Here is a 12800-nt window from a genome sequence, read left to right on the forward strand (position 1 = left end):
TGATAATAAGTGAATATAATGTAACTGGAATATGCTTCATGCAAAAGGTCTCTTGTAAGGTATCATTACAAAGCTTATAATCTACTGAGTGTGATCATCCAATTTGTATAAATGTACCACTCTTGTATCTAAAACTAAAAATATAAAATATAACTCTGAGGGCCTGTTGTAATTATGTAAAGTCTGGGCCATTAATGATGGTTTGGAATCTTGATGACTCCCATTGTCTGCAGATGGTTGTGTTTACCTCTGAGTCTTCCTGTATGTGTGTGTGCTGGCAAGCAAGTAATGAAGTCTTGCAGTGACATGTGATCATGTCACCTGAACTGGAATCCATCTTTAACCTGGTGCTTTTCCAGTGAGGGGGGTGGAAACCCAGAGGGACAAAGGGTTCCCGCCTCATGCAAAAGATATATAAAGGGGTGGAAGAGAACAAAGGGGAGAGGAGCCATCATGAAGAATCCCCTAGCTATCACCTGAGCTGCAACAAGAGCTGTACCAGGGGAAAGAATTGTGCCCAGGCCTGGAAGGTGTCCAGTCTGAGAAAAAACTTACTGAAGCATCTCTGAGGGTGAGATTATCTGTATTCAGTTTGATTAGGCATAGATTTGCACATTTTATTTTATTTTGCTTGGTGACTTACTTTGTTCTGTCTGTTACTACTTGGAACCACTTAAATTCTATTTTCTGTATTTAATAAAATCACTTTCTACTTAGTAAATAACTCAGAGTATGTATTAATACCTGGGGGAGCAAACAACTGTGCATCTCTCTCTATCAGTGTTATAGAGGACGAACAATTTATGGAGTTTGCCTTGCATAAGCCTTATGCAGGGTAAAACGAATTTATCTGGGTTTAGACCCCATTGGGAGTTGGGCATCTGAGTGCTAAAGACAAGCACACTTCTGTGAGCTGTTTTCAGGTAAACTTGCAGCTTTGGGGCAAGTGATTCAGATCCTGGGTCTGTGTTGGAGCGGACTGGAGTGTTTGGCTCAGCAAGACAGGGTGCTGGAGTCCTGAGCTGGCAGGGAAAACAGGAGCAGGGGTAGTCTTTGCACATCGGGTGGCAGCTCCCAAGGGGGTTTCTGTGAGCCAACCCATCACAGTGCCTTCCACAGAGAACCTCCAGCACTAGGCACACAAAAATGAAGAACAGTCAGCTCAGGGGTCTCAGCTGATAGGATAGAAGACACCATTTAGTCTCAGGTCAAACAATCAGCTTAATTTTGATCAGGCTTGGAACTCCCCCACTTTCTCCTTGCCCATCCAACATTCAAAAAGACATGTCAGAAAGAGGAACAAGAGCATCCCGGGAGTTCAAAAGGTAAAAGCCCTTAATCAATAACTTCATTTTGCATCTGAAAAGAGCTCTCAGCAGTTATGCTCAATCTTGCCTTTCACTTGCTTAAAGAATTGTGCCATGTAGAAGTTTAAAAGGAAAATCCCTTCACAGACACTATGAAATGTAATTGTCAAGCTAGTGGGAAGAAGAGCTTCAGAATGAACACAAGACACAAAAAGAAGGTATGTACCTAAAAGAGGAAGAAAAAAAACCCCATGTGTGCACCACAGCTGCAGAGCAGTCTGAGTCATAGGAGGAAAATTATTCCTCAACTCTCTTGAAGCCAGACAAAGATGCCCAACTGTTGGGCTTCTATGTAAACTACATACTGCAATTTAAAAAAGAAAAACCACACACTGAACAGCTAGGCAAGCATTTTAAAAGGAGCTCCGGGCACCAGAAGTGCACTGGCTGGTAATATTTGTTAATCCAGGGGTTCCTACCTGTTGTTTTGCTAAGCTGTACTGGTACTTCAGGATTTGGTGACTGGGACTGTCCCTTCCTTCCTTAATGATAAGACCTTGTGCTGGGCCCTGTTGTGCCCCAAATCCACGGTGATTAGCGCATGCATGACTGACTGAGGCCTGAGATGCTCCCAACACAGATCTTGCAGAGAGAGGAGGCTGTGCTTTAGAGCAGGCCAGTCACCGCTGCAGGTTGGAGAAGAGATCTGAACAGGAGACCGGGAGGCCCTGGATGAACCACCACAGGTCTCAATTTGTTAAACTGGTACAACTCCTCCAGAAAGATGAAAAGTCAGTGACTAATCCGGGAGGACCCACTGTGAAGTTGCAAACAATTACCTGAAACTCTCCTCTAAATAGACCCGCAAGTGTGGCTACCCCTATACTAGGAGTTAGGAGTGCGAGTCCGAGCTTTCGGAGACATACTCGCACTAGCACGTTACAAATAGTACTGTAGCTGCAGCAGCATGGGCAGCACCAAGCGGTGGTACAGGATAGCTGCCCGGAGTACAAATCGACACAAACCCTGTAGGTATGTAACTCAGACAACCAGCCCATGCTGCTGCTGCCCAGGCTATCCTGGCTACACGACTATTTTTAGCATGCAAACTCAGATGAGAGCTAGTATGAGTAGATCTACGTGAGCTGGGACTCTCACGCCTACACTACAAGCTAGGTATAGCCTTTAAGTTGGGTCAAATTCTCACTGCCCTACCTTCCAAACAGGGGAGGAAATGGAGACGGAAAACCCAGAACAGAATGAGAGGAAACAGGCCACACCAGAGAAGAGACGGACACAATCGCTTTTTGTTTGTTCCTCTGTGCCCCACTATATTATTGCATAGCAAGGATTTTAGAAGAAGGTCACATCAAAGGAAGACAAGTAGTAACACCATTACAGGAAACAGCAACATTTCCAACTGCCCTCTTTCAAATGTGCATTCATCAAGTGTGCACCGCTTATTCCTGGAGTACGTCTCTCACCTTTTCGTAGCCACAAGAGGCTACTCTGCATGCAGCTCAAGAACTCTGAATTATTCAGGCCCAGAGATCTTTCAGAAGCTCAGGGAGAGACATGAGAGTTCAGAAAGCAGGGACTATTGAAGCTCCTATTTCTGTTTTGCTTTCTCACAAGATTACTTAAGAGCACACAGCCAGGTTGACTCAGACTGTCCTGATCCTCCACAGAAATATTACACAAGATTAGATTTCCCTTTTAATGCAAAAACACAAAGACAATAGATATGAGAATAGCATAGGCCAAACTTCCTGAATACTGTTAAGAGCAGCTAGCTAAAGGTGGGGCTTTCCTGTCACCACACACTAAAAAGCTGGTTCAATGGCAAGACACGTTTTTCAGTGGAACGTACTGCTCACGTATGCAGGCCATTTAACTGTTTCAGAGCTGCCCAACATACCATACTTGGGCAAAACTTGTCCCATGTCCATCCCAATACATCTGGTACTCCCCCCGTTTCTATAGTGCTATGTTCTACAGCAACAGAATGTGGTAGCATTCCTGTAAGTTGTAATGTAGTATGGTAATACACATTTCTTCAGCAACACCAACTCTCCAATTCCCTGGGAAGCTGGCTGTCAAGCATCCAGGTTACTTTCCAGGTATACAGTACCTGAAATACTGGCAAAAAGGGGAAAGTTGTTTGCGTGCTTTCCAGGACCTGCAAAAACCATTGCAAACTGTATGGCACCACAATAGCTCTCATACTCAGTGTTAGCAGAATGTGTGTGTGTGTGTGTGTGTATTATATATCAAGAATCTCTTCTCCCCCTCCTCAGCACTCCCCTGCTCACGTTAGAGGAAACCAGGAAGCAGAAGAGCAAGAGAACTTTCACCAGGTAGAGCTGACCTGTCTTAGCTCAATAGGAAGTGAACAAAGCCTGCAATCCCTGTTAAAGAGGCAAAAAGAACTGGGGGGGGAGGGAGGGGGAAGGAAGTGGGTAGAAATGTATAAATGTTCCTCTCCATGGAAATCTTTAGTAAAAGGCGAAAGATTTATATGATCTGAAGAGAAACCAGAGCAAGGCATCTGCACATGCCTTGCTCCCTTCTTAGGCAGGTATTCTAAAGCAGTCTCTTACCTTCTAGGGTATGTCTACACCGCAGCTGAAGCAAGCTTCCCAGCTGGGCAGACAGACTCATAGTGGAGCTTGAACTAGAGTGCTAAAAAATATAGTGTGGGGAAGTTCAAGTGTAGGGAATCGAGCGGCTTGGCCTTGGCTGGCTTGCCAGAGCTGCAGTGTCTACACAGCTATTATTAGCATGCTAGTTAGAGTCTGGACTGGGACTGGGAGGCTTGCTCCCAGCTGCAATGTAAACATGCCCTTAGAGACTAGGTTCCTTCCTCACAGTGCAATGATTAATTGTATAAAGGCTACTGAAATTAGAGGATCACTACTTGTACACAGCAGGCTAATTTATTTTGTTTTTAATAGGTCTTCCATTCCCATCTCCGGCTGGTCACACTGTACTCCAAACAGTAGCATGTTTAGGAGAGACTGAGTATGGAGTTACAAATTACAATGGTCACTATTGCAAGAGTGGCATATTAAAGGCAGGCTAGAGGTAGGTTTTGTCCCACCTATGTTACACTGATGAGCTCTGAATATCTGACCACCCAAACTAGTTATACTGAAAAATATGAACCAGCATCATTTACCAAATTTTGACCAGGATAATAAGTCTAATGGCCCACTCTATTTTCTTGTGGAACCTGCGAGTGGATTGTGGACTTTGTTGGTTTTGTTTGTCATAAGGCACTGTAAAATTCACTATGACAAACAGGTTCCACTCCATTTGGGAAGTTAAGGTTTGCTGAAATGCTACATGACTTAAAGGAGTTATCAATCATCATGAAAACCAGTTTTTAAACACAGAATCCATTCTTCAAAGGCACTTACCCAATTCCATTATTACTTTCTTCAATTTGTGAATTTGATATGCAACTCAGGGCTTTATTTTTAAAGACAAAAATCCTCCTCTTTTACCAAAACAGCTAACTTATTGCATCTTTAGACTAGGTGATTTACTGGAAGACAACGATTAAATTCATTTGCTAAAATCTCCTCAATCCTCCAACGTTCCCAATAGGCATTTCTTCCAAGTTCAGGCAATTAAAAGTGAATCATAATGGACAGGCAGTTTTCTAGTTCATATATGTTCTGAAAAAGCCACTGGCCTGGAATTAATCAGTCAAACACATTTGCATGGCTAGCCCCTCAGTCTCAAGTCCTAAAATACACCCAGCATAACGGATATTTGAGATGGGAAGGAAGAGAAAGCAGCAGCAGACTGACTTATGTAACTGCAGATCGGTGACACTAAAGTGCTATTTGGTCAGGTGCTCAAGAGAAACGGAACAATTGCAAAGCAAAAACTATCTTTTGTTGGAGAGAGGAATGGCTGCACATAGGCTTCTTTCGCACAAAAAGAAAGTTCAGCCTCTTATCCCTACCATTTGAAGGCAACCTTACACAGAGCCTCCAGAAAGCCACACCACATGAGTCTTTATTCAAAGTATTACTGGCTTAAGTTACCCTCATCCGCCTAAGAGTCAACTAAAAACACACACAGATGCAAATATGGAAGAACCGCTACCATCTGTAGCTCTAAAGCAGTTTAGGCAGTAATTGGAAAGCTCTTATTCAAAATACGCCACCCAACAGTAAAGGCAAACATTTTGAACAAGGGCAAAGGGCTTAACATTTGTTATCACCTAGTCTTCAAATGACAGTTCCTTTCAAGGTGGACAGGATTTTGGAAAGTTTTGTTTACCATACAGCCAAACCACCTTGATTCACTTCCCCCGCCTACCTGATAAGAGTGTCAAGTATCAGAGGGTAGCCTTGTTAGTCTGAATCTGTAAAAAGCAACAGAGGGTCCTGTGGCACCTTTGAGACTAACAGAAGTACTGGGAGCATAAGCTTTCGTGGGTAAGAACCTCACTTCTTCAGATGAAAGACAAGTTAGTTTCAAAGGTGCCACAGGACCCTCTGTTGCTTTTTACTGATAAGAGTGCTTATTCTTGGCAGACAGATGTTACTGTTTAACTTTCATACCTGAACTGAAGTGGTCTCCAGATAGCAACATATCTTCCTTGTGACCCTCCCACTTTAAGGCCCATTGTTCAAGAGAAAAAAAGTAGTCATTTATTCTGTATTTTACTTTCAACAATGCTAGAGATTTGGGTTTCCCCCTCCCCCCCCCAAGCTAGGACAATATTGCACAACAAACAGCCCCACTAGGTAAACTAAAGGGGATGAAGAAAAGCATATTTAGCTGTGCTAGAGATAGTTCTCACACACACACACACTTAACAAGATCTCCACCTCTGATTAACAACCATTTCTTTCATAGCAATACCATGGCCTTTGATAATACACTTCTGCAACCTCTGCCCTGATACCTCCCCCAATCACTTACCCCTCCATTGAGACAAATTCAAGAGAAATGGCACTGAAGGAGAGTGGGTATTTTCTATTGCTTTTGAATCATACACCTAATTTTGAAGGGCAAGCTGGAAGTATGGAGAGTATTTAAAAAACCTAATGCAGTCTATTCACAATTCTCTACATGCCAGTCAGCTAACATGCTAGCTCTGCACATTTACAAACTGCAATGCATACACTTGGATATGAAATTAAGACTACTTTGGTGGCCTCAGCCTACTCTCTAGGGTGTAGCTGCTCATTTCATAAAACTACCTCACAAGCAACTATGTATGTCAAGGAAGTCTGTTGAAGAAGTGAGGTTTTTACTCACGAAAGCTTATGCCCAAATAAATCTGTTAGTCTTTAAGGTGCCACCAGACTTCTTGTTGTTTTCGTTAGAATATAGTTATTGTTTGACCCAATAAAAGCATGGTTCCATCTTGCCATGCAGCATAATTAGGGCTGTCCAAGGATTTAGCCTAGTCCCAGTCCTGTATACACTACAAAACAGGACAATGCTTAACTTTGTCAAGGGACAACAGTGTTCTTACTGGGACTCTTGCAATTGTATTTCAGCATAGACAGGCGCCAAGAAATTAATGTTTAAACAGTGTTGAGAACCAGCTAACCGTTATACCATGGTCTTGTCATGCCTGTGTTGATGAGAACAATTAGACATGCTGTAGCCATGGTCTTTTTAACATATTCAGTAAAGAACTGTTTAAACACTGTCAATATTATAGCTGCAGATGGCCCAACAGTTTAGCAGCAACTCAACAAAGAGCACTCCCACACATCCTGCTGCAGCGAAACAGGGCATTATAGGTCAGAAGAAATATACACCAGCAGAGCTGGAAGAAGCTTGGCTACTGTTGCTTAATGAATAGCAAAATTCAGTCAGTCAATCTTAAAAATAAATGAATAATGCAATATGTATTATTCCAAAGGAATCAGATTTCTGGTTTAAAAGGCCTTTGGGATGCAGACCCTTTAAAATTAAAGGTACCTTTTTAATTTCAGGAACAAAAGCGTGTTTAGTTGTACCTCTTTGCTGCCGTGCAGACATTCCAATCTGCAATGAGGAAAGAAGAGAGGCTGGATGTCCCCAATGCCAGCACTATCAGCTGCAAGCTGCACAAATTCTCCAAATCTGGAAGCTTTCTATGCACTTTACCACTCATATAATCAACTTGCCAGATGTATGGAGCTCTGTAAGTGCACTATGGGATACCAGGATACCATCCCAAAAAACCAAAATGTGGGAATACCATAATAAGAACCCAATTATGGGGGGGCAGGGGGAGTGGGAAAAAGAGTGAAGGGGAAGAAGAAAGAATCAGTGACTTCTCAGCTTTGTGGGACTAGTCACTCTGGAGCACAATAAATACAGTAAATAAACCCCCAACACATCGCTCCTAACCATAGCAGGTTACAGTCAATTTACATGGGAGCGCAAACAGCCCAAATACCACAGCTGACAAAATGCAGGGTAGTCTCAGCTCAGAAGACATTAATTCAGGACTCCACCTAAAATTAACAGATTGGATTAAAGAATGAATGGAGTTGAACAAAAGGTTTGAGGCTACTGAAACAAGAGATATTTTCTGAGGGGAAAGAGAATGTATCTAGAGAATATGCAACAAACTAGTGGACACAGCAAAGGACTAAGATGGCTAAGAATCAGGGCATGCTAACAATGTTCCAGTGCTGGAGCTTGCAGCTGGAATGGAGGGTGGAATTAAGGGCATTATCACAACAACACGATAGGGTTTTTTCCCCTTTTTGGGGGTAGTGGGATGGGGAGAGTCTAACCTGCAAAGAGCCAGTGTTAAGAGAAAGGGGTTAAAGAAACGCTAAAGGAAGACCCACAGTGCCTTCATAATGACAGTGGGGATGGGAGAATATGGCTTCTGTTTCTCTTCCCTCTTGGTAAGAGTGAGCTGAGGTTCTTGGGGATGAGCTAGTCTGTTCTTGCATGTGTTCCCACCTGCCCTTGCAATCTTATGTCAAACTTCACAATTAGTCTGGAAGCAGAAAGATTTGACTTATGGTAGCAAACAAATTCTTAAAACACAGAGCCTAGCCTGCCTTTATGCAGACATACACAGTAGCGGGGAAAGACAGAATTCACTAGTCACTAAATACTGGTGCTAGCAGATTACCATAGTAGGGGGAATACCGTAGTAAATACGCAAGGACAGCTACTATCCAAAAAGACTTTCAGATGTTCCCTGAAGGTGTCAGTAGGTCGGAGCTGCTCTGTTCCACACCAGTATGTCGGGCCACTGCTGTGCCCTTTAATTTGATTTAACTATATACTGGAATGGGGGGCAAAACTTGACCCACGAAGCTTCTGCTGAACCAGAAAATTTTCATGACAGTGACAAGGTTACTGCCCTAGTGAATAGGAGGAAGCTGTAGATGTGATAGAACTTATTGTTTGTAAGGCTTTTGACAGTCTCATAAGAAAACTAGGGAAATGTGGTCTAGATGAAATTACTATAAGGTGGGTGCACAACTAGTTGAAAGACCATACTCAAAGAATAGTTATTAATGGTTTGTTGTCAAACTGGGCAAGTGTATCTGGTGGGATCCTGGAGGGGTCAGTCATGGGTCTGGTACGAGTCAATATTTTCATTAATGACTTGGATAATGGAGTACAGAGAAGGACTATAAAATTTACAGATGACACCAAGCCACAAGGAGTTGCAAGCACTTCGGAAGACAGGATTAGAATTCAAAGTGACCGTGACAAATTGGAGAACTGGCCTGAATTCAATAAGATAAAATTCAATACAGACAAACGTAAAGTACACCACCACTTTGGAAGGAAAAAAGCAAATGCACAACTACAAAATAGGGAATAATTGACTAGGTGATAATACTGCTGAAAGGGATCTGGGGGCTACAGTGGATCACAAACTGAACAGGAGTCAACAATGTGATGCAGTTGCAAAAAAGGCTAACATTCTGGTGTGTATTAACAGGAGTGTCGGGTGTAAGACAAGAGGTAACTGTCCTGCTCTGCTCAGCACTGGTGAGGTCTCAGCTGGAATACTGCATCAATTTCTAAGCGCCACACTTTAGGAAAGATATGGACAAATTGGAGAAAGGCCAGAGGAGAGCAACAAAAATGATAAAAGGTTTGAGGAGAGCTTAAAAAACTGGCCATGTTACTCTTGAGAAAAGACGACTGAGGGGGATCAGATAACAGTCTTTAAATATGTTAAGGGTTGTTATAAAGAGGTCTGTGATCAATTTGTTCTCTGTCTACTGAAGACAAGGGCAAGTAATAATGGGTTTAATCTGCAGCAAGGGAGATTTAGGTTAGATATTAGGAAAGCTTTCTAACTATAAGGGTAGCTAAACTCTGGAACAGGCTTTCAAGGGAGGTTGTGGAACCCCACCATTGGAGGTTTTTAAGAATAGATTGGACAAACATACAGAAGGGATGCTCAAGGTTTACTTGGTTCTGCTTCCGTGCAGAGGGCTGGATTTGGTGACCTCTCAAAGAGCCTTCCAAGTCCTACATTTTTATGATTCTATAAAGGAATAGCCTGATGACTGTGGCAATACCAAAAAAAAAACCCACCTTCTAAAAAGAAAACACAATAATCCTGCTTTCAGACTCACGCCAGCAACCCAGAATTGGGGAAAAGGGCAGCACAAGAATCAAGAAAGCCTTCTCAAAGATTAAGAGCCTGTAATCTTCTACTCAGACATATTCAAGTATAAATGGTAAAATATAGCCATTAGGGAATGACAATTCTATCCCAAACCTGCTGGACAAGCCACAGCAAAGTCTCAGAAGAGGCAGATGATTAACACTAGATCTATGTAAAGGAATATTTTGGAAAGAGCCCCTTTTCTGAAGTTTGATAAGCTTAATGTTAACTATTTAGTCTGATACAGATATCTATGTAAGAATGGTATCACCTAGTACAACAAAAGAGCTGTTAGTATAGTTAAGATGTGGTTTCAAAAGTGCATCGCAACTACATGTTGATAAATTACCATAGTCCCTATTTCGGTAATCTAGCCACAGAGGTCACTGCCGACTTCTAGGGAAGTCATTTCTGAAGTTGTTTCATGTTTGTCTTTAAACTGGTAACATCACAGCTTGGAAAAATCCTAATTCTGTGTGCAGCAGTGCCCAGATTTTCCATCCTCCCCCACAAGCAGCGAATAGGTTTTTATGCAAATCTGCAATTTCACACATGTTGAGTTTTAGAGGGTTCACCAGAAGTATAATATTGGCAATAAAAAAGGTAGGTGTACGCCATTGCTGGTTGATTAGCCCTATTAGCTTACATGTGGCCACTGAGGTATATTAACTTGGAGGAACCAAGGCCACTCCTTTCAGCAAGATTTCTTTGTCTGCATTACACTGAACAAGCTGGCTATTACATGGAGAAATAAAGGTCAGATGCCATTTTAGCTACAGAATTTTTTTCAGGCTGTGTAAGAAAAACCCTACAAGTCTCCCCCGCTGCCATTCCCCTCCTCCCCATCCCAATGAAAGTGTCTCAGGAGAAATGACATTTCTTATCACATTTTCCATCCATGGCACACGTATCATAATATTCTTGTCAATACTTCTATGACTAATTTTTCTGATTCGCTATGCAAGTCTGTACAACGGGAGAGATGCATATGGGAAGCCTTGGATTTGTGCCAGAGGATGAACTCTTGCTGAAGACTAGTGTGCGCTTAGTTAAATAAAACCCAAGCAAACGATCCTGATTTCAGAAGTATAATCTGATTTGTAACCATTTCCTCTGATCCCACTTCAGCAGGTTCTTCCAGTTCAAGACAAGGTTAGTTTTCAAAAACATCAAATAGTTCCTAGCATGCAATAAAATGTGTAAGTACTTAAAGAAGAAAAAAAAAAAAGTATAGATATATTGAGATTTCACTTTAAATATATGGATTCAGAGAACTGAAAAAATAATGTGAAAGGAAACTCTGGACATGTATGCCCTTTCTGCCCCAAAGCACGTAAAGTATTTGGCACAAAGGCAAAAGTTATAGCATGAGACTGCTTAGGAAAAGGTTAAAGAAAGCAGAGTTTGAGGTTAATGTTCAGTAAATATTTGACTCAGTGAAAGCTGATAAAATAAATAAATATATGGAGCTATACCTATCTCATAGAACTAGAAGGGACCCTGAAAGGTCATCAAGTCCAGTCCCCTGCCTTCACTAGCAGGGCCAAGTACTGATTTTACCCCAGATTCCTAAGTGGCCCCCTCAAGGATTGAACTCACAACCCTGGGTTTAGCAGGCCAATGCTCTAGCCACTGAGCTATCCCTCCCCCCATTTTAATTCAATTCTTTTTATACAGATAGAGAGAGAAAGAGACCGACCTTGCCCCCAACCGCTTTCCTCTAAAACCCTTCACTTGCTTTTCTTCTCCTTCAATTTTCAGCACTTTGTCCTCACCTTCAATATTTTGCAGACGTTCCACCTCTGCCTACATTTTTACTTTCACTTCCTCTTACATTTCCCCACCCCATTCACCTCCTTATCTTAAATACCCATCTCTGCACATACTGCTTCACTCTTTGCATGTGAGGAAGAGCCCTTCATCTCCCCCAAATCCTTCTGCAAAATCCATTTTTCATGACACTTCCTAAGCGGAGCTCATCCACAAGGTTTCCAACCCTTCCCAGGACTGAATAACTGCCCCATGAATCATACAGGACTTGGTAAGGTTTGCAGGGTATGGGGCTTTCTGCAATTTGCAAGATCCTGTGCAGAATTCCAGCACTAGAAAATTATATCTACTAGTTTAGAACACACACAATCCACTTATTTTATGCTAACAATTTAAGGAGACTTAATTTGGACTTACACCGCTACCTCAATATAACGTGACCCGATATAACACGAATTCAGATATAACGCGGTAAAGCAGTGCTCTGGGGTGGCGGGGCTGCATACTTCGGTGGATCAAAGCAAGTTCAATATAACGCGGTACGATTTTTTGGCTCCCGAGGACAGCGTTATATCGAGGTGGGGGTGTATTTGGTTCCTCTGCATGGAGCTTGCAATCTCTGTTATATGGTATCTTCTGGAGCTTTCCAAAGCAAACACACTTGGTCACATGGGAAGTCCCTGCCCCAGCAGGGGAAAGAAACAGTAGGCAACATTAGTACCCAGTAGGGGCAGGATGGCTATGTGCCTGCACCTCCAACATTAAAAGTACCTTCAAAGATGACTGATGAACTTTTTTTTTTTTTTTTTTTTTTTTTTTTTTAAGTCAACTTATCTGAGGGGGTTTTGATTGACCACTGTTTTGCTGCCCCCCCCCCTCCCCACCATATACACACAGAATTCCAGAGAGATAGGATCATCAACACAAACCACCTCTTGCACAGGCAGGATCTTGGCTGGAGCTGCCTTTACACTCTACTGGACATGATTTTCAAGCTTTACATGCTCTTTCAGTGAGCAGGGTGGGAGAAAGGCACATTTGAACACACCAACGGCTAACCAGGTTGGCTGGGGCATCTCGACAGAGGAAGTGGAGGATGTAGGGATGAG

At 42.4% G+C, this 12800-nt stretch overlaps 1 protein-coding gene and 1 pseudogene across 1 annotated transcript in view; both read right to left on the reverse strand.

Annotated features, from left to right (window-relative positions):
- The window catches only part of SUSD6 (sushi domain containing 6), a 122599-nt gene that overhangs the window by 79416 nt on the left and 30383 nt on the right, over positions 1-12800 (reverse strand). The window lies entirely within an intron of this gene.
- On the reverse strand, positions 3777-3844 carry LOC117877500 (annotated as a pseudogene).

Source organism: Trachemys scripta, chromosome 4 (genome assembly GCF_013100865.1).
Source record: "Trachemys scripta elegans isolate TJP31775 chromosome 4, CAS_Tse_1.0, whole genome shotgun sequence".
Lineage (NCBI taxonomy): Eukaryota > Metazoa > Chordata > Testudines > Emydidae > Trachemys > Trachemys scripta.